The sequence below is a fragment of the Moschus berezovskii genome, chromosome 9, assembly GCF_049115385.1.
Source record: "Moschus berezovskii isolate FMDL1 chromosome 9, NW_MosBer_1.0, whole genome shotgun sequence".
In the NCBI taxonomy this organism is placed as follows: Eukaryota; Metazoa; Chordata; class Mammalia; order Artiodactyla; family Moschidae; genus Moschus; species Moschus berezovskii.
This window is the reverse complement of record NC_142468.1, coordinates 77,043,886-77,067,797: the sequence shown is the minus strand read 5'-3', so window position 1 is coordinate 77,067,797 and position 23,912 is coordinate 77,043,886. Positions and strand designations below refer to the sequence as shown.

The window sequence follows — 23,912 nt, the reverse complement described above, 5'->3', positions numbered from 1 at the left end:
GTCTGTTGTGATCATATATGTAAAATTATATGTGTGTATGTTTACAATCATATGTATGTAAATCATATGCATTAATGTAAATTTTATACTCTATCTATATTATACATATGCACATAAATACATCTAAAGAGATGAATAACTAAAATGTAATGATATGGAACCCTGGACAGTGGAATTGAGGTGACTGAAATACATTTATACTTTACTATTTAAAAAATGTTTAAAATGCCATAAGTGCTGGAGAGGATGTGGAGAAAAGGGAATGCTCTTGCACTGTTGGTGGGAATTTAAACTGATACAACCACTGTGGAAGACAGTATGGAGATTCCTCTAAAAACTAGAAATAAAACCACCATATGACCCAGCAACCCTACTCCTAGGCATATACCCTAAGGAAACCAAAATTGAAAAGACACATGTATCCCATATGTAGTAAACAGTGCTGCTCATTGCAGCACTATTTATGATAGCTAGAACATGGAAGCAACCTAGATGTCCACTGACAGTTGAATGGATGAAGTTGTGGTACGTATATACAATGGAATATTACTCAGCCATAAAAAGGAACTCAAATGTGTCAGTTCTGATGAGGTGGATGAACTTAGAACCTATGATGCAGACTGAAGTGAGCCATAAAGAGAACTGAACACATATATACAGAATCTAAAAAAATGGTACTGAAGAGTTTGTTTACAGGGCAGCAGTGGAGAAGCAGACATAGAGAATAGGCTTATGAACATGGGGAGAGGGGAGGAGAGGGTGAGATGCGTGGAAAGAGTAACATGGAAACTTACATTACCGTAAGTAAAATAAATAGCCAATGGGAATTTGCTGAATGACTCAGGAAACTCAAACAGGGGCTCTGTGTCAACCTAGAGGGGTGAGATGGGGCAGGAGATGGGAGGGAGTTTAAAGGGAAGAGGATATATGTATACCTATGACTGATTCATGTTGAGGTTTGACAGAAAACAAGAAAATTCTGTAAAGAAATTATCCTTCAATTAAAAAATACATTAAAAATGTTTAAAATAAACAAGTATTATGTAAATAAGAAAGAGAATTAGAATATTTATTATCAAACAATTACTATGTTACAAATGCATTTGAGATAAAATGCTGAATGTAAGTTGCTGTGCAAAGAGCTGAAACAATTTTCAGCTTCCTTGCTTCCTACCCTCAGGGAAACCATATAATATACCATTATTATATCATATTTTATATGATAAAATAATTATTTTGTCATATAATACAGTCAGATTTCTTTTGCTTGTAGTAGCAGTAAACTGTAAACCATGAGACAGGTTTTCTTTAAGAGATTCAGAGACCCTTTCTATGAATGTCTATCAGGGACACACCTGATCTTTACCTTTGCCCTGTAGTCCATGAGCTATAGTTATCTGTGTGAAATACTTCATTCTCCTGCTATCTCACCACTTACCTTTCTATTGTTTGCATATACTGTTCCCCAGTTGACTCCTGTAACAACTAATCTCTCTTTTGGTCATAGCACATCTCACAGTTTTAATTTTTTCTCATCCTACACTGTCAACTCCTTGAGGGACTGAAATGTGACTTACTGACTTATCTGATTTATTTCCTAGACATATACTTGATGTATTACAAGTATTCACTAAATGCTTTTAATGAATTAGTGAACAATAAGGAATGCAAATGTAATAGCCCTGAAACTAGACCAATTAACACTTTACATGCATGCTAAGTCGTTTCAGTTGTGTCCGACTCTTTGCGACCCTGTGAACTGTACCCACCAGGGACAGGCTCCTTTGTCCATGGGATTCTCCAGGCAAGAATACTGGAGTGAGTTGCCATGCCCTCCTCCAGAGGATCTTCCACAGCCAGGGATTGAACCCAGGTCTCCTACATTGGCAGGCGGGCTCTTTACCATTAGAGCCACCTGGTGGGACTAGGTAAACACTTTAACAAACTTTACTTCCTCCCGCACATCTTCAGCTGGTTGCTCAGTTGTGTCTGACTCTGCGACCGCACGGACTGCAGCATGCCCAGATTTCCTGTCCATCAGCATCTCCCGGAGCTTGCTCAGCCTCATGTCCATTGAGTCAGTGATGCCACCCAACCATCTCATCCTCTGTCATCCCCTTCTCCCGCCTTCAATCTTTCCCAGCATCAGGGTCTTTTTAAATGAGTTAGTTCTTCGCATCAGGTGGCCAAAGTATTGGAGCTTCAGCTGCAGCATCAGTCCTTCCAATGAATATTCAGGAGTGATTTCCTTTTGAATTGAATGGTTGGATCTCCTTGCAGTCCAAGGGACTCTCAAGAGTCTTCTCCAACACCACAGTTCAAAAGAATCAATTCTTTTTCGCTCAGCCTTCCTTATGGTCCAATTCTCACTTCCATACATGACAACTAGGAAAACCATAGCCTTGACTAGATGGACTTTTGTTGGTGAAGTAATGTCTCTGCTTTCTAATATGCTGTTTAGGTTTGTCATAGCTTTTCTTACAAGGAGCAAGTGTCTTTTAATTTCATGGCTGCACCATCTGCAGTGATTTTGGAGTCCCCCAAAATAGTCTGTCAAAATTTCCATTGTTTCCCCATCTATTTCCCATGAAGTGATGGGACCAGATGCCATGATCTTCTTTCTTTGAATGTTGAGTTTTAAGTAATCTTTTTCACTGCTGTCTTTCACTTTCATCAAGAGGCTCTTTAGTTCTTCTTAGCTTTCTGCCATAAGGGTGGTGTCATCTGCATATCTGAGGTTATTGATATTTCTCCCTGCAGTCTTGATTTCAGCTTGTGCTTCATCCAGCCTGGCATTTTGCATGATGTACTCTGCACATAAGTTATATAAGCAGGGTGACAATATACAGCCTTGACGTACTCCTTTCCCAATTTTGAAATTGGAAAACATCTTCAGAGAACAAAATAATTTCCCATATTTTCTCTCCAGAACCAAGAAGTCTGAATGAAATGATGTTTGTGGGTTTTTGGATCCCGGCTCCTTTGTTTGCCTTGGAAACAGCCTGTGCCTTGCCATAGATTCCCCAAGAAACCCAGGAATTGTGGGCGACTGTTTCTTAGGCTCCAGTTCTCATAAAACTTAGCAGTAGAGCTATCATTATTATCTATAAAATTTTGTTTCAAAGATACCAAAGAGTGAAAATAAGTCTTTCTTCCTTCTTCAAGACATCCTCTTGCCAAATGCAACCATGGTTAGGTTTCTTATTTATCCTATGAAAGATATTCCTTTTTTTAAACCACAAGGTCAAATTTATAATCTCATCAATAAATGACAACTTTCATGCTATGTATCATTTATTCACTTAATAACAAATATAAGTTGGAGGTAGTTCCATATCTGTATATCTAAAATTCTCCCATTTAAGAAATGCTACATCATATTCCATTGCATGAATGTCATACATATTGAAATATGTCTCAATAAATAGGCATTTGAGTGGTTTCTAAAAATGCATTTTTCACATATGTATGATTATATGTGTAGACTGTGTATCTAGGAGTGAGTACAATTGCTGGGATAATGGATATGTGAATTTTAAATTTTCTGAAATTGTTTACAATGGCCTAAGTAGAAGTTGCACCAGTTTAGACTTTTATCAGTAATGCATGCTTTTCCCTCTTAGATGAAAGAATATTTGATGGTTGTACACCAGAATGCCAAACCCTTCAATATTTTCTTATAGTTTATTATGTATTTCTCTCTTTATGAATAGAATGAGAAGTATAAAGAAGATTTTTCTAAACATTTTAAAGTTATTACCAGAGCAAATCACTCAAATTTTCCATTCTTCAGCTTCTTGATCTGCAGAATGAGGGAGTTGGATAAAGTCTCTGAGTCCTTTCTCCTAAAATTTTGGGAAAAGTACGAATAGCCATGATGAATAGGTTCAACAATAGGATGAACAATTCTCGAAGTGTTCAGTTTCAGTTCAGTCACTCAGTCATGTCCTACTCTTTGCAACCCCATGGACTGCCGCATGCCAGGCCTCCCTGTCTATCACCAACTCCTGGAGTTTCCTCAACTCATGTACATTGAGTTGGTACTCGCTATTTACGGAAGATTTTTTAACCTGGAAAAGTATAAAGATAGCCCAGTTGCCCAAAGATTTCCCCTTTTGTTTTTTGATCAAGTTTCTTATTTTTGTATTTCCAGAAATTTCTGCAGGGCATATTTTATATCTTTGTTCCTCAGACTATAGATCACAGGATTAATGAGTGGGGTTCCCACTGAATAAAACAGAGTCACAAGCTTCTGTATTCCAGCATCATGCTCAGATGTTGGGCTCAGATACATGACCATCACTGAGCCATAGAAGAGTGAGACCACAGTCAGATGAGACCCACAGGTAGAGAAAGCTTTCCTTTGTCCAGCTGCTGAAGGGACTTTCAATACAGCTCTCAAGACCAGAGCATAGGACCCCATGATGCAGAGGAAAGGAATAAAGAAGAGGAGAGAACCTATGACTGCCCAAAAAATTCCATTACTGAGGTTCTAGCACAGGTGAGTGCTAGAAGAGGACCTGGGTCACACAGGAAGTGGTCAGTGATCCTGGATCCACAGAAGGACATCTGGGAGATGATGATGATGGGGACTGGGAACCAGAGGAAACCAAGTGCCCAGCAGCTGATCACAAGATTGGTGCAGAGATGTCCAGTCATGAGAGTGGAGTAATGTAGAGGCCAGCAGATGGCAAGGTATCGATCAAATGCCATAATAGCCAAGAAAAAACATTCTGTAGAACCCAAGGAGAAGAAAAAGTAGAACTGAAGAAAGCACCCAGAGAAGGAGATGAGCTTGTTGTCAGAGAGGAAGTTGGCCAACATGTTGGGGACAGTGGAGGTGACATACCAGATCTCCAGGAAGGAGAAGTTGGCCAGCAGGATGTACATGGGGGTGTGGAGTCTCTGATCCCAGCACACAGCACAGATGATCGAACCGTTGCCCATGAGGGTCAGGAGGTAGACAGCAGAGAAGAGCACAAAGAGGAGAATCTGCCCCTCCCTGGGGCAAGGGAAGCCCAGGAGGATGAAGCCAGTGATGGTGCTAGAGGTGTTGGGGGTGTTGGAGATTTTCATGAGTCTGCAAGCTGTGAAAGGTCATAATTACTGAATATCCCTGGAATAGCAGAGGAGCTTCATTTTCTTTGTCCCAACGTGAAGCTGAGATTTATTTACTTGTTATTAATTCATTATAATTGAGTGTTTACGTTTAAATATTGGGGATACAGCAATGAACACAAGAGATTAAAACCCATACCTCATGGAGCTTATCCCAGTAGGAGAATGCAATGTGTAATTCTTCTTTTGAATTAAATACATTGAGTTATTGTTCTTCTTGGCAAACTGCTTCTTAAGGTTAGGCTGAAGTTATTGCTATGTCAAACAGTAGTGTCATGGTGATGACTGGGGGTGTACATGATCTTGCATTTAGAAGGGTTTCTATAATTACCTTATAATAAGTGGAAAACTGCATTTCCTATGTACTCCTTGAGTTGTCACCTAATGTAGCTGCTTGTAGGCAGGTACCTTGTTGGATCATGTGATTTTGAAGCAGGAAAACATGTGTGACTTTTGATGCCATTTAAAAGTTGACATTTGGCTATCTTCCAACCTAACTTGTTGATTCATTCTCTCTAGTATCATTATCTGACAATTTCATAAGTAAATCAATCAACTTTGATGGGGAAAATTTCCTGAAAAAATAGCACCAAGAAAGAGGCCATCTAAATAGATTTCTTGAATAATAAAATTAATATATCAATAATATGACCATGTTGAAAGAGTTCTGTCTATTCTCTGTGATAAAAATGCAGTGCTGTGCACAGCACTTTGGAACCCATTCTTCTCGGTCAAAATCAGTATTACTTGGTTCTCAGGTCAAGTTCTCAGGTACTCACTCATGTGTTCAATAAGAACTCCCATGATTCTGTCCATTTCTATCTTAATGTGCATTACCTCAATGCCTTGCTGGCTTCAGCTAGAGTGAGATTGGGAGGGGAGAAGATGACTGCATTATGTGTTCCAGCTTCTATATGCTTTTGCTCAGCTTGTTAATTTATCTGTCAGCTCATGCAGCTCGATTTCAAAAAACATACAACCCAATCAAAACATGGGGAGAAGACTTAAACAGAAATTTCTCCAAAGAGGACATACATATGGCCAACCAACACATGAAAAATGCTCAACATTGCTCACTATTACAGAAATGCAAATCAAAACTACAATGAGGTATCCCCTTACACCAGTCAGAATGATCATCATCGAAAAATCTACAAACAGTAAATTCTGGAGAAGGTGTGGAGAAAAGGGAACCCCCTTACACTGTTGGTGGGAATGTAAATTGATATAGTCACTATCGAGAACAGTATGGAAGTTCCTTAAAAAACTAAAATTAGAGCTACCGTATGACCCAGCAATCCCTCTCTTGGGCATATACCAGGAGAAAACCATAATTCAAAAAGATACATTGCACCTCAATGTTCATTGCTGCACTATTTACAATAACCAGGACATGGAAGCAACCTAAATGTCCATTGATGGGTGAATGGATAAAGAAGATGTGGTACAATGGAAAATTACTCAGCCATAAAAAGGAGCAAAATTGTACCATTTGCAGATACATGGATGGATCTAGAGACTGTTGCACATAGTGAAGTAAATCATAAAGATAAAAACAAATATTATATCAATTTTATGTGAAATCTAGAAAAATGATACCAATGAACTTATTTGCAAAGCAGAAATAGAGATACAGACATAGAAAACAAATGTATGGATACCAAGAAGGGGAAGGAGGAGTTGGGATGAACTGAGAGATTACACTTCTATGGATAAACTAGGTAACTAATGAGAACCTACTGTATAGCATAGGGGACTCTACTCAGTGCTCTGTGGTGACCTAATGGGAAGGAAATCCAAAAAAAGGGATATATGTATATCTATAGCTGATTCACTTTGCTGAAGTGAATGCTGAATTAAAACTTTCATTATGTTTTAATAGCACATCTCTCTTTCTACTATCCTTTGTACACAGTTCAGCTGTAGTTATGTTTATTTCTAAAATACGCCTTGAGCCCTGATGCATCTGCTTCTCTCTTTCCCCAGCACCCTAATAGTTTTAAGTTACCCATATTATTTCTCTAAATTACTGCAAAGGTCTCCCAAATGATTTCTCTGCTTCCTGCCTTTGCTTCTATACAATCAGTTCTCTACACAGCAGACAGACTGACCTTTTAAGAGTGTAAATAAGATCATGCAATTTCCTTATGCAAAAACATTCCACAACTCAACCTAGAATAAAATCCAAGTTCCCTTTTATGATCCATGGGCCCCTGAATGATCTGGCTTCCACCTATTTTACCATTTTCTTCCCTTTTCCCTTTTCTGATCTGTCTCTTCCTATTCCCCCTTCTTCATTTACACAGGCTTTCTTTGTATCCTGGAATACACAACTTCTTTACTGACTGGGTTCTTTGCTTTAAATGTTCTCTTCGCCTGGAAATGTATCTGGAGCCCATTTTTCACTTTCCAGCCTAATTATTCTGTTCTTCTGAACACCTTATGTAAGTATCTCTGTCATTCTTTTGTTTGTAAATTCCTATCAAAGTCTGAAATTCTTTTGTTTCTTATGTGTGTATCTTTGCCAGCCAAATGAGGGCAAGAACCTTGTCTGTTGGGTTCATTGTTTTATTAAAATTGTGGCACAGAATAGTTTTAATTGTTTTATTAATTGCTTTTTTTCAAAATTATTTTTCTGATTATAAAGTTTGGTTATTATTGAAATTTTGGAAAATGTATGCATTATAATGAAGAGAATAAAAGCTTCCTTAACAATATCTATACATAAAACATATTTTGGAAGAAATAGATTCCAAGCCTGAAAACAATAGAGTTCTGTTTTCTACAGTGGAGTGGAGTCCTGGTATCCTCACTGACTTCTCTCAGCAGCCAGCCCGGACGATTCCCCTGTGAGCACATTCCTTTGCCTTGCTGGCCTGGACAGGCTACTCCATTCAGAAGCACAGCTTCCAGAACTGGACCACCTGAGTCTGAATCCTGCCTCCACCACATTATAGCCATGGATGCTAGACCAAGTATTAACCTCTCCATGGTTTGGTGTCCTTTTCTGTAAGGTGAAGTGAATACAAATTCAGAGGACATTTTGAAGATTACAGAAAGAATAGTTTTAAAATGCCTAGCAATATACATAGGGTGTATATATATATATATATATATATATCCTATTGTTTAAACTTTTTCAAAAGCCCCAAAGCAAAGTGTATTTATCCACTACTGATGAGTGGCAGGCAATTATGTTATGCTAGAAATTGTACTGAATTTGGATACAAGAGCCCAGGATTTGAATTCCAACACCTAAACATTGCATTGTCGTGACAAATTCTATAAGCCAGTTATTTTTTGACTCTTAGTTTCCTCAGATGTCAGATGGAGATGATAACACCTTCCCCAGAGGGTTGTTATGAAAACTATTGAATGGAATAATAAATTGACAAGGTGGAAGTAGCTTCTCAATATCTGACATGTGGTAAATATTAGATGTTTTGGGTAAAACTGTGGCGGAGTTAACAGGAGACATTTTTCTCCAGAGATGTAGATTCTCCATCTATATTTTAATATTTTTCTCTTCTAAAAACTGAATTAGCAGACACGATGGCCATGAAATGGTGTCACATGGTCAGATATGTGGCTATGAAGGGACCCTGCTGACTGGAAGTTGGTACTTGCCAGCTGCCTCTATAAAGATTACGTCATGACCATTGCAAGCTGCTGACCTTCAACACCCCCTGAAAGAAGTTCAGGGTGAAAATCAGGAATGAGGCACTCTGTGCTCTGAAAAAAACAAAAAACTGACAGAACAGGCCTTCAGATAGTTAGATCTTTTCAGAAAAAGGTTTTATGAGTTCCAATTCTTGCATCTTCTCGTACCTAGAAAAACACTGACGTCATTAATGGTGAAATCTGCTTTAGCTATTAAATTTTTTTTTTTTTTTACAACTAAAAGTCAAAATAGAGTAGCTATGGTTCAGACATCCTGGGAAATAACTATTTCCCAGATATCCTGAAAAATGATATTATGGGTGTGATTTCAGATTAGATGCTGTGACCTAATGTAGAACTTAATGCTCCTGTAAATGCATTGGAAGGACTGATGCTGAAGCTGAAACTGCAATACTTTGGCCACCTCATGCGACGAGTTGGCTGACTGGAAAAGACTCTGATGCTAGGAAAGGTTAGGGGCGGGAGGAGAAGGGGATGACAGAGAATGAGATGGCTGGATGGCATCACCGACTCTGTGGACATGAGTTTGAGTGAACTCCGGGAGTTGGTGACGGGGCCTGGCGTGCTGTGATTCATGGGGTCGCGGAGAGTTGAACACGACTGAGCGACTGAACTGAACTGAACTGAATGCATTTTTGTTTCTGTAGTTTGCTCGCTGCTCATAAAACCAAAGTTACTCCATTTTAAGATAAGTTTGTTTTTAAGTAAAGATTCCTAAAATTGTTTTTGAAAAAAAAAAAAACTGAATTACCTTCTTTCCTGAAGTAAGAAAGGGATTCACAACTGAAGCTTCTCAGTTTTTTACAGACTTTTCTGAGTAGAAGCAGTTGTCTTTGTAGTAACCAGCTGGGAGAGAAGGTGTAAAGAGTAGATTGGATGGGGATCAGTGAATGTATGTTCTTTAGGATCCATGGATGATAAGCACAGCTTGTCCCGTCCTCCTTGAGGAATCATTTACTCTAGAAGGACTGTGCCAGGAGACACGTCTATGCTAGTTATTCCCTTGTTCACTTCCTATCTCCTCTGGAGACAGTGGTGCCTTCATTATTGCTTTTATTTTCCCCAGTGATGGAGGAAGTAATATCTTTTCCTTAGTTTTAGTCTCTTAGAGATGGCCAGAGATTCAGTCGACAGGTTCATCAGTCACTCACCAAATCTGTTCAGAATACTTCTCATATGATCAGGGGAGATTCTGTCAAACAAAACCCAAGCCAAGGTGTTCGTCTTGCTGGAGTTTGTTCTTTGGTCTTCTGATAAGTTGTTGTCAACTGTGGGTGCTGGGGACAGGTGCTTGTCTTGCTATCAGACAGAGACTGGTTTTAGGGAGTAACGAAGCTGTGCAATCACTCTTTCCCCCAGACTATCATGGCCTTTTTCTGTAGAAAAAATAGAAATCTTGTGTTGACTCTGATAAGCATTTATCATTTAGAAAGAGTTACTTACAGTTTCAAATAAGAAAATTTAATTTTGAATAAAAATTTTTTCCCAAGAATTGACTTTGCTTTTAAAAGTCTGTTTTAGAACTTTGAGGTTTTCAGCAATTTACTAACACAAAAAGGCTCATTTTATTTTAAAAAATGATCAATATCTAAACTTGATTGGATCATGGGCCAGAAAAATAAAATCTCTCTTCACCTTTTGCTATAAAAGATATGAGCAGTATAATTTGGGAAATTACAGAATAAGGTCTTTATAGTGCATAATGGTATTATAGCAGCATAGATTTCTTAACGTTGATAATTATGCGAGGTTATGTGAGAAAATATTTTTAATTCTAGAAAATACACACTAAATCATTTAGGTAAGTTGTCTTCAGCTTATACTTAATAGGTATATATAGAGAGACAGTCAGACATATGGACAGAGAGAGGGTAATAGATGTAAAAGGACACAGAGAGACTGTAAGAAATTGTGGTAAAATTTTAATGATTTGAAATCCGGATGAAGGGCATATAGACATTTTGTACGTTACTATTATTGCAACTTTTCTGCAAAGCTGAAGTTTTGTTTGATAATAAAAAACAATAAAAATAATCAGCTCACTTTTATTTATCAAATGTGCCTTTCTCCCCCCCTCCCGCCCCCGGTTCTCAAGGTCTTATTTGGAAGCAGTTAGTCTTTTTAAACATCTGCAAACAAAATACAATTTTTCTTATGATTTAGCTGGGTCCTAAAGAAGATAACAAAAAGAAGAAAAATTGCAAAAATATAGAGAAAGGTTTTAGGGAGTTATTTCAGCAGTAGTAACATATTAGCAAGTAAAGTTTATTCTGCTTTTTGCTGCATATCTTTTGTGGCTTACACCTGACTGAATATATGACTCCCAGAAATCCATTACTGAATATTTACTATGTATGTGCCACTCCTCTGGATTGTGAATGAATATGACAATTGGAAAAATAGAGAAATGCAAAGAACATTAAAACTTGTCCTCATTTATCATGGGAATTTAACATGAATATTTCAGAAGAAAAAATACGAAAAAGTGCCACAGATATTTTATACAATTATTAATGATAAGAACTTGGAGCACTAAAGAACATTGACCATGGGATAGGAAATGAACTGTGTCTTAGATATAAAGGTCCATTAGTATCCAAAACATATTTCGTATGACTCTTTTCACTGAAGTAAAATGCAAAAGCTTCTTCAGTTTATACTTTGTGATATTTCTTTAGAATTATTTTCCATATCTTCTCAAATATGTTTATATGTATATACTTAAGTATGCATCTATCCATATTTATAAATAAACAGGGTTGTAAATTGTGATTTGTATTAAATTTTGCAGACCTATTTATTCTAGAAATTCATTTGTACTTATGAGAAATATCAATTTAAATAGTAGTGAAATGTAAACTGTGGCCAACTCTTTTCAGGTAGGGACATATTAATTCAAAACTAGAAAGTATGCCATATGATTGATAACAGTCTTCAGTTTGAAATGTTGCTAGCATGATTTCACCTTCCTTTATACATTATCAGTTGATGCATGATTTCACCTTCCTTTATACATTATCAGTTGATACATCAAAGTTGAGAAACTTCCCCTCTTCTGCATGGTACCAGTGAAACTGACTGATGAGAAGCTGGATGGGCTAACGGACCTCTTCCCTTCTGTCCAATACTAAGGGCTCACTTTTCTATCTTCAACTCCGGCTCCCATTCCCTCAGGGTACCTTGTGGCTGTCTCTTAATTTAATTCAGAGAAAATTAACAAAATACAGTTTTGAAGTTACAAATATTAGTTTTGTTAGAAAAAATAAGGGACAAATGGTTAGTGAGGTTTTATATAGACGAGCATCCTTAGGATATGCTAGTTCTTTTAAACTGGGAAACTGAGCTAGATTTATCATTATCATTATTTACAAAATAACTTACTGGAGATTCAAAGTATTCTTTATATACTATTACATATCTTCCTTGACCTGAAATAGGTTTACATCCTAATAAAACCTTTAAAATTGAAAATATGATAAGTAAATAAATGCTCTAAAATTTTTCAATTTTTTAATTGGAGGAAAATGGTTTACAATGTTGTGTTGGTTTCTGCAGTACAACAACACGAATCAGCCATAATTATACGTATATCTCCTCCCTCTTGAGCCTTAAAAATGCATTTATTACACCTAACTTACCGAATATCACAGTTTAGCCTAGTTTACCTTAAATGTTCCAAGAACATGTATTAGCTTACTTTTGAGCTAAAGTCATCTGACATAAAGCTTATTTCATAATAAAATTGCTGAATTTTCATAATAAATATTATTGTTGATTTATTGAGTACTGTACAGAAAATGATAAACAGAATGGCTGCATGGGTACTGAATGGTATAAGTGTATAGGTTGTTTACCCTCATGATCATGTGACTGACTGGAAGCTGTGGCTCAGAGCTGAACCTAGCATTGTGAGAGAGTATCATACTACTTATCAACAGGCCAGAAAAATATAAAAATTCAAAGTATGGTTTTTACCAAATGTGTATTATTTTCTCACAGCTGTAAAGTTGAAAACTGGTTAAATAGTAAGTTGGGGACTATCTGTACTTGGTATTGAAACATTTGAAAATAAAGCACACAACTGGGGAAAAAAAAAAAAAAGACTTCCAAAACCTCCATATTACTGCCCAAACGTTGCCATTTCAAATATTTTGAAATGCTTCCCTTTGTATTTTTTTCTAAAGACCAGATTTTAATTTTTCTGCACGTGTCATATTGTATTTATAATAGTATGCTATACTTATTCATTAAGATTTTATCAACCATTTACCCAAACAATAATAGTTGGATATTATTTCATCTTTAGAGGCACATGGAGAATTTTTCCTGCTTTTAAACAATATATGTAAATCTGCTATGACAAATAAATAGCGATGATGAATATGAGTTTGGACTCAGAGAGACCTGATTGAATCCCTGCTTTCCTAGTTACTATTAAACTGTATTACTGGTAAATTGTTACCTATTCTCTCCAGGCCTTAGTTTTCTACTCTGTAAAACATGTAAAATGGTAATGGCTCATATAATGTAATGAGGATTAAAAGAGAGATTGTATACAAAATGCTTAGCTCGGGAGCTCACATGTGATAACCTAACATTAAGAGGTGCCATAGCATAACACTTTATAGTATGGTTTTTGGAGTCATAGTTGGTTCCAACACTCATTAACTGTTCAGGCACCTTACTTATTCAATCTAGGCTTTAGTTCCCTCATCTATAAAATGAAGATATGAATGGTATGCTTGAGGCTGTACATTACTTGAATGGCTAAAGTGGAAGTTCATTTTAGGCACATTGAGAGTTAGCTAGTGTAGCTATCGTGACTTTTAAAATTACTTCACAACTTTTAAGTCCAACATATAGGACAATTTGCTTTCGAAAGCCAAGACCATTTCCTATTTCGGTTGCATCACTTGATTCTACTTTTTTCCCCCAGAACAACTGCACAGTTCTACTTTGTCATGGAAAATGATCAGTCCTTGGCCATCTGCCGCTCACTGAAATACTTCATTATCATGAAAGATCTGAGGTAGGTTGATGTGTCTTTTTTGGCTCATTGATTTACTTAAGCACTCAAGTGTTATTTTCTTTCTAAGTGACATGGTCTTGTAGGTTGAGTTCCCTGGAAACAAATACTAATAATAAATATCAGTAATATTTGTACTGTGATGGCATCTGAAGGTTGAGTTTTATATTTTAATACCTATATCCCAATGATGTGCTTCTTTATTTCTGTCTTTTTTGGGGCCTTTCTTTATTTTTAATTGAAGGATAATTGCTTTATAGTATTGCTTTGGTTTCTACCAAACATCAGCATGAATCAGCCATTTTTCTATCTATATCTGTGTGATGAATTGTGAATTATATTCCATCTTGAAATTGTATTTATTTCGATTAAGGATGCTCATTAATATATTAATAGGTTTGGCCAATTATAAGTCATGATGGGTGGTAAATGCTACATGGACATCTATTTGAGGAATACTTCTATTCTGTATATTGTAGTACACTAGTAAATAGATAGTGGTCTGGGAATGGGTATATGCATTTTTCGGAACTTGCCATGATTTCTTACCCCTTCATACTCATGGGTTTTTATCCGTGCCTTCCTTTACCTGCTTCCATAGCAACTTAAAATTCCCTTGTTTACAGAGCATCTTGCTTCATTTACTACTTGTTCATGATCCCCAGAAGAGAAGGAAATGTGTCTTATTTGCTTCTGTATATGGCTTGTCCCTTCCAGTTCAGTGCCTAACATATTGAATGTGTTTGTTTTAGTGAATAAGTGACTATGGAGGAAGATGATACAACAATTATTTTAAAAAAGCTGCTTTCACTTTTTCATAGTTTATTACTCTCATAGGTCCTCAGAAGAGGAAGACATTTCTTACTTTGTTCTGGCTGAACAAAAGAATTTTAGTGAGATGACATGAAGAGGTTGTCAGTTTCTTTTTTTTTTTTTTAATTTTCCTCTGAGAAACAGTCTTCTTTTTAGTTTCTCAAAGAATCACAGAATTATGAAAAAATGTTACTTTGGTTCCAATTTCATAGTAAAATAGTTTCAAATTTTATTTTTAGATGATAATAATAAATGTTGTTTAAATGAAATACATGCATATGGAAAAATTTAAAATATACAAAGGCTTGTATGTACAGAGAAAATGTTTCCTTCTCTCCTTGTCCCTAGATACCCAGTTGTTTCTCAAAAGCATCACTGTTCTTAGTTTCTTCTTTCAGAGATACACAGTGTGTTTATGAACATAAATATGTAGATATTTATGTAATCTTTCTTCATATGAAAGATGGCCCAAGACAGATCTCTTTCATCTCACTTTTTTTTAACTTTGAGGGTACTTTTATATGAACATGTACAGATCTTCATTTTTAACAGTTATATAGTATATTCCACCCTACGTATATACAATAATTTATCTAATTAGTCCTTAATTAATGGGATTTGGATTGTTCTAATCTTTTACTATTAGAAACAGTAGTCAATATTCTCTTGTACACATGTCATTTTTCTTATTTGTGAGTATACTCCTCAGATAAATACCTAAGAGTGGAATTGCTGAGTCAGTGGGAATGCCCTTTAAATTCTGATAGTTATTTCCTCGGTGTGTATGCCCAGGAGTGCGATTGCTGGGTTGTATGGCAGTTCTATTTCCAGTTTTTTGTGGGAGAGGGCGAGGGTGGGATGATTTGGGAGAATGGCATTGAAACGTGTGTATTATTGTATGTGAAATGAATCGCCAGTCCAGGTTCGATGCATGATACAGGATGTTTGAGGCTGGTGTACTGGGATGAACCAGAGGGATGGGATGGGGAGGGCGGGGGGAGGAGGGTTCAAGATGGGGAACATATGTACACCCGGGGCAGATTCATGTCAATGTATGACAAAACCAATACAATATTGTAAAGTAATTAGTCTTCAATTAAAATAAATAAATTAAAAAAAAATAAATTCTGATAGTATTTTGGCAAAATGTCCTCCATAGATATTGTACCAATTTATGCTCTACCAGTAAGGGAAGAGATTGCTGTTTTTCTCAACATTATTTTTGATCTTTGTCAATTTTGGGGGAAAAGAGATATATTTATTATAGCTTTCTTTGTTCTTCTCTAATTCTGAACAAAATAGAATGTCTTTTTAGATATTTAAAAGCCTTTCCTTTGTTATTTACTTTTTTTCATTTATTTATGACTTTTTATTTTGCTGATGCTATTTTTCATATTGATCTGAAGATATATACAATATTAAAATTGATGTTATCATGATTAGATGTTTTAGAAGACAGAAATAAAAGCACGACCAGAAAAGTAAAGAGTTTGCTGGTGTCGGAAGAGTAATAGGAGACAAGTTTTGCCCCAGGATTGTACAATTTGTAAGAGCAAACACACACACAAAAAAAGAGGTGTAAGTATCCATGCTGAAGATAGAGGAAGAAACTTTCCCCTCTTCCTATTTTCAGAACTCTTACTTTAAAAAACTTGTACTTGTTTCTCTGTCATTGAAATGAATGTAAAATTTAAAAGTTTTAAATCTTGACAGGTTTTTCAACACCCTTGCCAGATTTATGACCTAGGAATGTCTTTGTCAAGGACCTGGGAAGACTCTGGAATGTAATAATCAAGATAGAAAGGCCCCAATCTTCCATTTCCTGTGGGAAGATAGGCGCATAACATTGGTGGCCTAATTTCCAAGTTGAAAACTACCTCTTGTTATATAGAAATGTCTTTTCTTCTTTGTGTGAAGCCAATTACCAAAAACAGATGACCAGTCCAATTACCAGGTGAACCTAGGATGAATTGACTATGTGTGATAAAATGGTCAAGTCTTTTTGAGGATTAGTTTTTAATCTTGAAAACCTGTATGTAATGGGTTGTATTTGCTTGACTATAAAAGGATAAAATTTCTTTCAGTCTTTGCCATTTCTCAGTGGGTTGCCTGAGATGTCCATAGTCTCCTGCTTTAATGCTTATTCAATAATCAGTGAGTTCAGTTCAGTCGCTCAGTCATGTCTGACTCTTTGTGACCCCAGGGACTGAAGCATGCAAGGCTTCCCTGTTCATCACCAACTCCCTGAATTTGCTCCAACTCATGCCCATAGACTCAGTGATGCCATTCAACCATCTCATCCTCTGTCATCCTCTTCTCCTCCTGCCTTCAATCTTTCTCAGCATCAGGGTTTTTTTCAATGGGTCAGTTCTTCACATCAAGTGGCCAAAGTATTGGAGCTTCAGTCCGGCCAATGAATATTCAGGACTGATTTCCTTTAGGATTGACTGGTTTGATCTCTTTGCAGTCCAAGGGACTCTCAAGAGTCTTCTCCGACACCACAGTTCAAAAGCATCAATTCTACTCTCAGCTTTCTTTATGGTCCCACTTTCACACCCATAGATAATAAATAATAAAACTGCTTTATTCTCTTCCACCACTGTGGAGAGGTTTTCTAGATTGGCAGGAAATTTATATTTAATTATATTTCCCAGCAAACTAAACTCAGTTTTTCAATCTATGGCTCTATCATTTGCAAAACTAGGGATATGCAGTACATCTTTGAGATGGCTTATAGTCCTAAAGTCAGTTAGTCTTCTTTTTAACCAAGAAATTAAAAACAGCTTCTGTCCCCCCAAATATTTTAAATCAAGACCCTTACTTTTATGTTCCTAATAATTTCTTCATAGCATGTTTCATATCTTTGTTTCTCAGACTATATATTACAGGATTAATGAGTGGAGTAACTACAGAATAAAACAAAGTCACTATCTTCTGCATTCCAGCATCATGTTCAGATGTTGGGCTCACATACATGGCCATCACTGATCCGTTAAAAAGAGAAACCACAGTCAGATGGGACACACAGGTGGAGAAAGCTTTTCTTCGTCCAGCTGCTGAAGGGACCTTCAGCACAGTTTGTAGGACAGAACATAGGACACCATGATGAAGAGAAAAGGGATAAATAAGAGGAGAGAACTTAAGGTAGAGCTAGTTAACTCTATTACAGGGACTCTAGTGCAGGTGAGGGCCAACAAGGGACCTGGTTCACACAGGAAGTGGTCAATGATCCTGGATCCACAGAAGGACATTTGGGAGATGATGATGATGGGGACAGGGAACCAGAGGAAACCAAGTGCCCAGCAGCTGATCACAAGATTGGTGCAGAGACGTCCAGTCATGAGAGTGGAGTAATGTAGAGGCCAGCAGATGGCAAGGTATCGATCAAATGCCATAATAGCCAAGAAAAAACATTCTGTAGAACCCAAGGAGAAGAAAAAGTAGAACTGGAGAAAGCACCCAGAGAAGGAGATGAGCTTGTTGTCAGAGAGGAAGTTGGCCAACATGTTGGGGACAGTGGAAGTGACATACCAGATCTCCAGGAAGGAGAAGTTGGCGAGCAGGATGTACATGGGGGTGTGGAGTCTCTGATCCCAGCACACAGCACAGATGATCGAACCGTTGCCCATGAGGGTCAGGAGGTAGACAGCAGAGAAGAGCACAAAGAGGAGAATCTGCCTCTCCCTGGGGCAAGGGAAGCCCAGGAGGATGAAGCCAGTGATGGTGCTGGAGGTGTTAGGGGTGTTGGAGATTTTCATGAGTCTGCGAGCTGTGAAAACAAAATCACATTATTGAATAATTATAAAGACAGGTGAGAACCCAGATATCAATTGAAGCCACTCTGGGGAATGAAATAGACATTTATGTATCAATAGTTACTGTTTTAGTCTAATCCTGAATTACTGTCCTAGTTTAGCAGTTGGATTATAAAAACACAAGTTAATGAATATCAATATATATAGAGATATTTACTTATTGTGGAATATATGGAAACATGTTCAACATTTAAATCTTGATATATAAAATTCTGCAGTAACTATCACTGAAGTTGAGAAATAGAGGATCACTTGTACCCTAGAATCTCCTCTTATGCTCCATTCCAATAAGAGGATGACTATCCTCTGCCTCTTAGCCCCTTCAATTGTTAACGCTCTCCTTTCCTAATGGTAATCACCTCCCTATTTTTCTTTATATTAATAGCTAAGTATGCATTCTGAAACATATTTTTTTTTAGTTTCGCTTGTTTTTTATTTTACATAATTGAAATCACAGTATATGTAGTATTTGGATGGCTTCTTTTGTTCAACAGTAAGGTTTTTTACATTCATGTTGTTACAATCATCTATAGTGTGTCCATTTACACTCCACTATACTCTACAAATAAACCACCACTTATTAAAGCATTGTACTATAGATGACTGTTTTGGCTATTTCTAGTTTGGGGCTGTTAGGAGTAATGGTACTATGAATACAGTTCTCTTTTCCTGGTTCACACATGCATGCATTTCTGTAGGCTAGATCATAAGGGCATGTGTATCTTTACCTTCAGTAGATAAGTTCAACAGTGTTCCATCATTATTGCACTATTTATCACTGCTACTGATAGCATGTGAAAGCCCCAATTGTCAACATTCTTTTCTAATGGGAAGGTCTCTATTTACCAGAGCCTAGGGAATGAGCTATATGCTGCATTGTAATGACTTCTCTGTCTTTTATTTTTGTCATATAAGACTGCATAGTTGTCTTCCTGGCAGTATTGCTTTTTTCAGAGTAGGAGCTTATATCAGAAATTTTTTACTTTCAAGGGAAAGTATTCCGGAAATTATAAAGAAAACTGTCTTCAAATTTGGTTTAGGAGAACATTTTAATGCATGTAATTTACAGCAGTCTTTATCTTATATGAGTTTTGAGTCTTGTGCTCAGCCTTATGATTTAAAGAAATAACCTTCTAAAAGGTTATTTTTATTGTGTTAATCACTTTATCATCTCAAATATTTTCAGCACTTTAAATAGCTTAGTTAATGTTGAAGAACTTACTTTTTCGGGTATAGTCTATTTCATTGTTACATCTCTTCTTTTACCCCTCACATCCAATTCATTAGCAGGATTCTTCTGTTTCTAAAGTATGGCTTGTATCATGCACTCCTTTGTCTTAACTGCTGCTGCTGCTGCTGCTAAGTCACTTCAGTCGTGTCCAACTCTGTGTGACCCCATAAACGGAAGCCCACCAGGCTCCCCCGTCCCTGGGATTCTCCAGGCAAGAACACTGGAGTGGGTTGCCATTGCCTTCTCCGTTGTCTTAACTGCTGTCTCTCAAGTTCAAATTACCATCCTTTCTTCCTTAGACTTCTGCAGCAGCATTCTAACACAGCTTGCTTCTACTTTTGCCCTTCTAACCTCCATTTTCTAAGCAGCAACCGAGTACTCCTTGAAAAATGGAAAAACTGATCATGTTACACTTTTAAGTAAAACTTATCCCTCTCAGCAATTCTGTGCCAAGAAGTCTTACAGAGCTGTTACAGAAAACAGGAAGGTGTTCTAGAAAACAGGAATTGCCATCACCATTTTATGCTCAATCTAACATATTTAATTAGCTTGTATCACTATTCACTTTTCATTACTGAGCTCCTCTGTACAGAAGACTGATGATGTTACCTGCCTCAAGTCTGAGCTGAAACTGTCAAAAAAAATTCCCCAAACCAATCAACCAAACAAACAGCAAAAGACCAATAAACTCACCCTGCATCAATTACAGAGGGTACTGTGAACATGGGTGCAGTGATGTCTGTGTATTTGTACCCTGGCCATTTGGACTGAGTTAATTAACAACAATCGCCTTGTTTTCTTCGTTTACTTGTTAAATTAGTCAACCCTGGAAAAACTGAGATCGAGTATGTCTGAATGAACCAGGCCATGCCATAGACAGTACAAGGAAGACATTCACCAATATTTTAATTTTCCCTCAAAACTCAGGACAGTAGAAGCCTTGGTATCCATTTGTTGGCTCTCTCTCTAGAACCCACCCAGAGATGTTTCATGTGTGTGCGCTCAGTTGCTCTGTCATGCCCAACTCTTTGTGACCCCATGGACTTCACCCTGCCAGGCTCCTCTGTCCATGGAATTTTCCAGGCAAGAATATTGGAGTGGGTTGCCATTTCCTTCTCCAGGAGATCTTCCCAACCATGACAACTCAATTCACTTCCTTAGTTAGTTTGTACAGTTTCAGTGAGGGGCTGTAACATTGGATAATCTGTTTCTGGAAGATACTTAAAAATAAGGATAATTTTCCAGAGTAGGATGACAGGTAGGGAGCTGTATACGATAGAAAAATTATTGAATTTAGAATTATTGTTTAGAATTATTTAAATTATTATTTATTATTTAGAGTTATTTGTTTATTTGTCATAAGAAATTAATACTTAGCTATTATAAGCACACAGTTATGCCTTCTTTAAAGGACTGTTACAAAGATAACTGAATGAGATGAATTCCTGCGGAAGTACTTTGACTGTTGCCTGACCAGTAAGAGTTTAAGTGATATTGGTTGTATGCATGTGACCGTGATAATTCAAAGAGAGCTGTGGGTAAAAACCAGTAGATTATGGTTTTTTGCTCTCCTAAACACTGCATAGGGACGGCGGAGCCTGGTCGGTGGAGCCTGGTTGGCTGCCGTCTATGGGGTCGCACAGAGTCAGACACGACTGAAGCAACTTAGCAGCAGCAGCAGCAAACAGTGCATAATCTTATTACCTGGATCAGCAAAGGGAATTCTAACCTGGAGCTTCTCAAAAGTTTATTTTTTATTCTCTTAGAAGAGATAGTCTTCTTAACAATAACCACAGAGGAGGAAAGAGCTGGAAATGGTTGTGGTAAAAATTCTTGAATATGTTTGCTGAGGGATGGAGGGGTTATAAGCAGAGACTGCCAGGAAGTAAGTCCTATTTTTCCTGATCCTTGAGGATCCATTTATTGATGCTGAAGGAAAACAATGTCAAGAGACATCGCTATGCTTGTTATTCACTTCCCTTGGGATCTTCCTTAATTTCAGTGTTTTTATTTTCTATGCGGTTGAAGTGATGTCTTTTTCCTTCTTTAAAATTCTTACAGATAGAAGGAAATGTTAACAAATCAACTGGTTGCTTGATTAATTAATCAACCAGTATATCTAACTCTAACTCCCCTAAGTGTGCATACCATGTGGCCAATGAAGACTTTAAAAAACTTGAAGGCAATAAATACAGCCCCAGATGTCCCTAAATGATTTGACTAGACCTCAAAGTTATTACAAGCTGTTCTGACACTCTCAGCTAGGTCATGCTATTCTGTTATTGGACATATACATGAAACAAAACAAAGCTACCTTATGATTTTGTCTTAGGATAAAAAAAACAACGTCACTGTGCCAGTCATAAAATACCAAATATCCTCCTCTCTTGGCTAAAATGAGTGTCTACTACTTAGAAAAAAAAAGCCAATTACAGCTTTAATCTCCTTCTTCTCTGCCCTCTATGTAGATAAAATCTTATCTAGGTACCTAGTCTTAGAATTGCCCTTGCATAGACAACATACAATCTGGAGCAGAGCATCACTTCCTTAGATCCTCCCTCAAATCAGTCAACCAAAGCACCAATCATATAATAGATTATTTTTTAATTGAAGTGCAATTGATTTACAATACTGCTATTAGTTTTAGATGTATAGCAAAGTGATTCAGTTATGTATACATGTATATATATATGTACATATATATAAAGATTTTTCCATTTTTTTCAGATTTTTTTCCATTATAAGTTATCATAAGATATTGAATATTGTTCTTTATGTTGTACAGTAACCCCTTTGGTAACCATAAGTTTGTTTTCTATGTCTGTGAAGCTATTTATATTTTAGAGGTAAGTTCAATTGTATAATTTTTTAGATTCCATATATAAATGATATATGGTATTTGTCTTTCTCTTTCTTACTTAGTATGATGATGTCTCGATCCATCTATGTTGCTGCAAATGGTATTATTTCATTGTTTTTATGTCTGAGTAATATTCCGTCGTATACATGTATCACATCTTTATGCAGTCATCTGTCAATGGACATTTAGGTTGTTTCCATTGTCTTGGCTGTTGTAAATAGTGCTTCTATGACTATTGGGCTGCATGTATCTTTTCAAGTTAGGGTTTTCTCCAGATACATGCCTGTAGCCTATCCGTCTCCTCTGTCCATGGGATTCTCCAGGCGAAAATACTGGAGTGGGTTACCATGCCCTCCTCCACAGGATTTTCCTGATCCAGGGATTGAACCCATTTCTTTTATGTCTCCTGAACTGGCAGGAGGGTTCTTTACCACTAGTTTCACCTGGGAAGCCCAAAGCGTAGGATATTTCCCTTGAAATCATGACTACATCTCCACTCCTCAACTCTAATTGTGCTTTGTCCTTCAAGGTGCCCTTTTGTCATCAAAGAGTAAAACAAAAAGGCAACTTGGAGGACAGAGCAAGGAAGTCTCTCCCCTTCTTCCAAATGTAGATTTCCGCCTCAGGAATTTCTTTCACCCTTTGTGCACATAATTGTTAGACACTGTACTAACTGACCAGGAATAACTTTAAAGAAAGGAATAATTTTGCATCTGAGATAGGTATGTAAGGTCAAGTCCACCTGAGATGTGCAAACTCTTGACACCTGAAAGAATTTTCTCTGAGGCTGCCCAGTGTTACCCACTCTTCAGGTATCCCAGGCAGAGCCTGTGTTGAATCTCAGAAATACTTCCTACCTGAGCCAACTGGATTCAACCTCCTCCGCTGTTAGCCACAGTTTTGATGTGTATGAGTTCAAGGAGGAAGAGAGCACCTCCTCTTTCTATTCTCAGGACACGTAAGGCTAAAGCAGAGCTGTCCAATAGAAATAGGTGGGCCACACACGCAAACAACATGTATAAGGTACATTTTTCTAGTTACCACATTAAAAAGAAATAGTAAATTTAATTTTAATAATCTATCAGCCTAAAACATCATTTCAACATGTAGTCAATATGAAATTATTAACCAGATATCTTGCATTCATTTTTCTTCATCCTGCAAACTGGGGTGAATTTTATATACATTAACAGCATGTTTCAGCTTGGATTCACATTTCGGGTGCTCAGTAGCCACATATAGCTAGTGGTTACCATATTAGACAGTGTAGCTCTTGGCTTCCTGCGTCCTCCTTTGTAATGAGAGTGGGTGGAAGTGTGGTAAATTAAGATTATGAGGTTAGGAGCTTTCATGAGTAACTTTAGATAA

General features: G+C 37.1%; 2 pseudogenes across 1 annotated transcript in view; both read right to left on the bottom strand.

Moving 5' to 3' along the window:
- LOC148776511 (olfactory receptor 11G2-like) overlaps positions 1-18,309 on the bottom strand; it is a 57,042-nt pseudogene extending 38,733 nt beyond the window's left edge. Inside the window, exons 1-3 of the transcript XR_016038238.1 lie at positions 18,170-18,309; positions 9,951-10,175; positions 3,761-5,087 (exon numbers count right to left, since the gene is read on the bottom strand). The product of XR_016038238.1 is annotated as an olfactory receptor 11G2-like (transcript). The remainder of the gene's footprint in view (positions 1-3,760; positions 5,088-9,950; positions 10,176-18,169) is intronic.
- Positions 17,462-18,396, bottom strand: LOC148776510 (olfactory receptor 11G2-like; annotated as a pseudogene).
- Between the last annotated feature and the right edge of the window lie 5,516 nt (positions 18,397-23,912).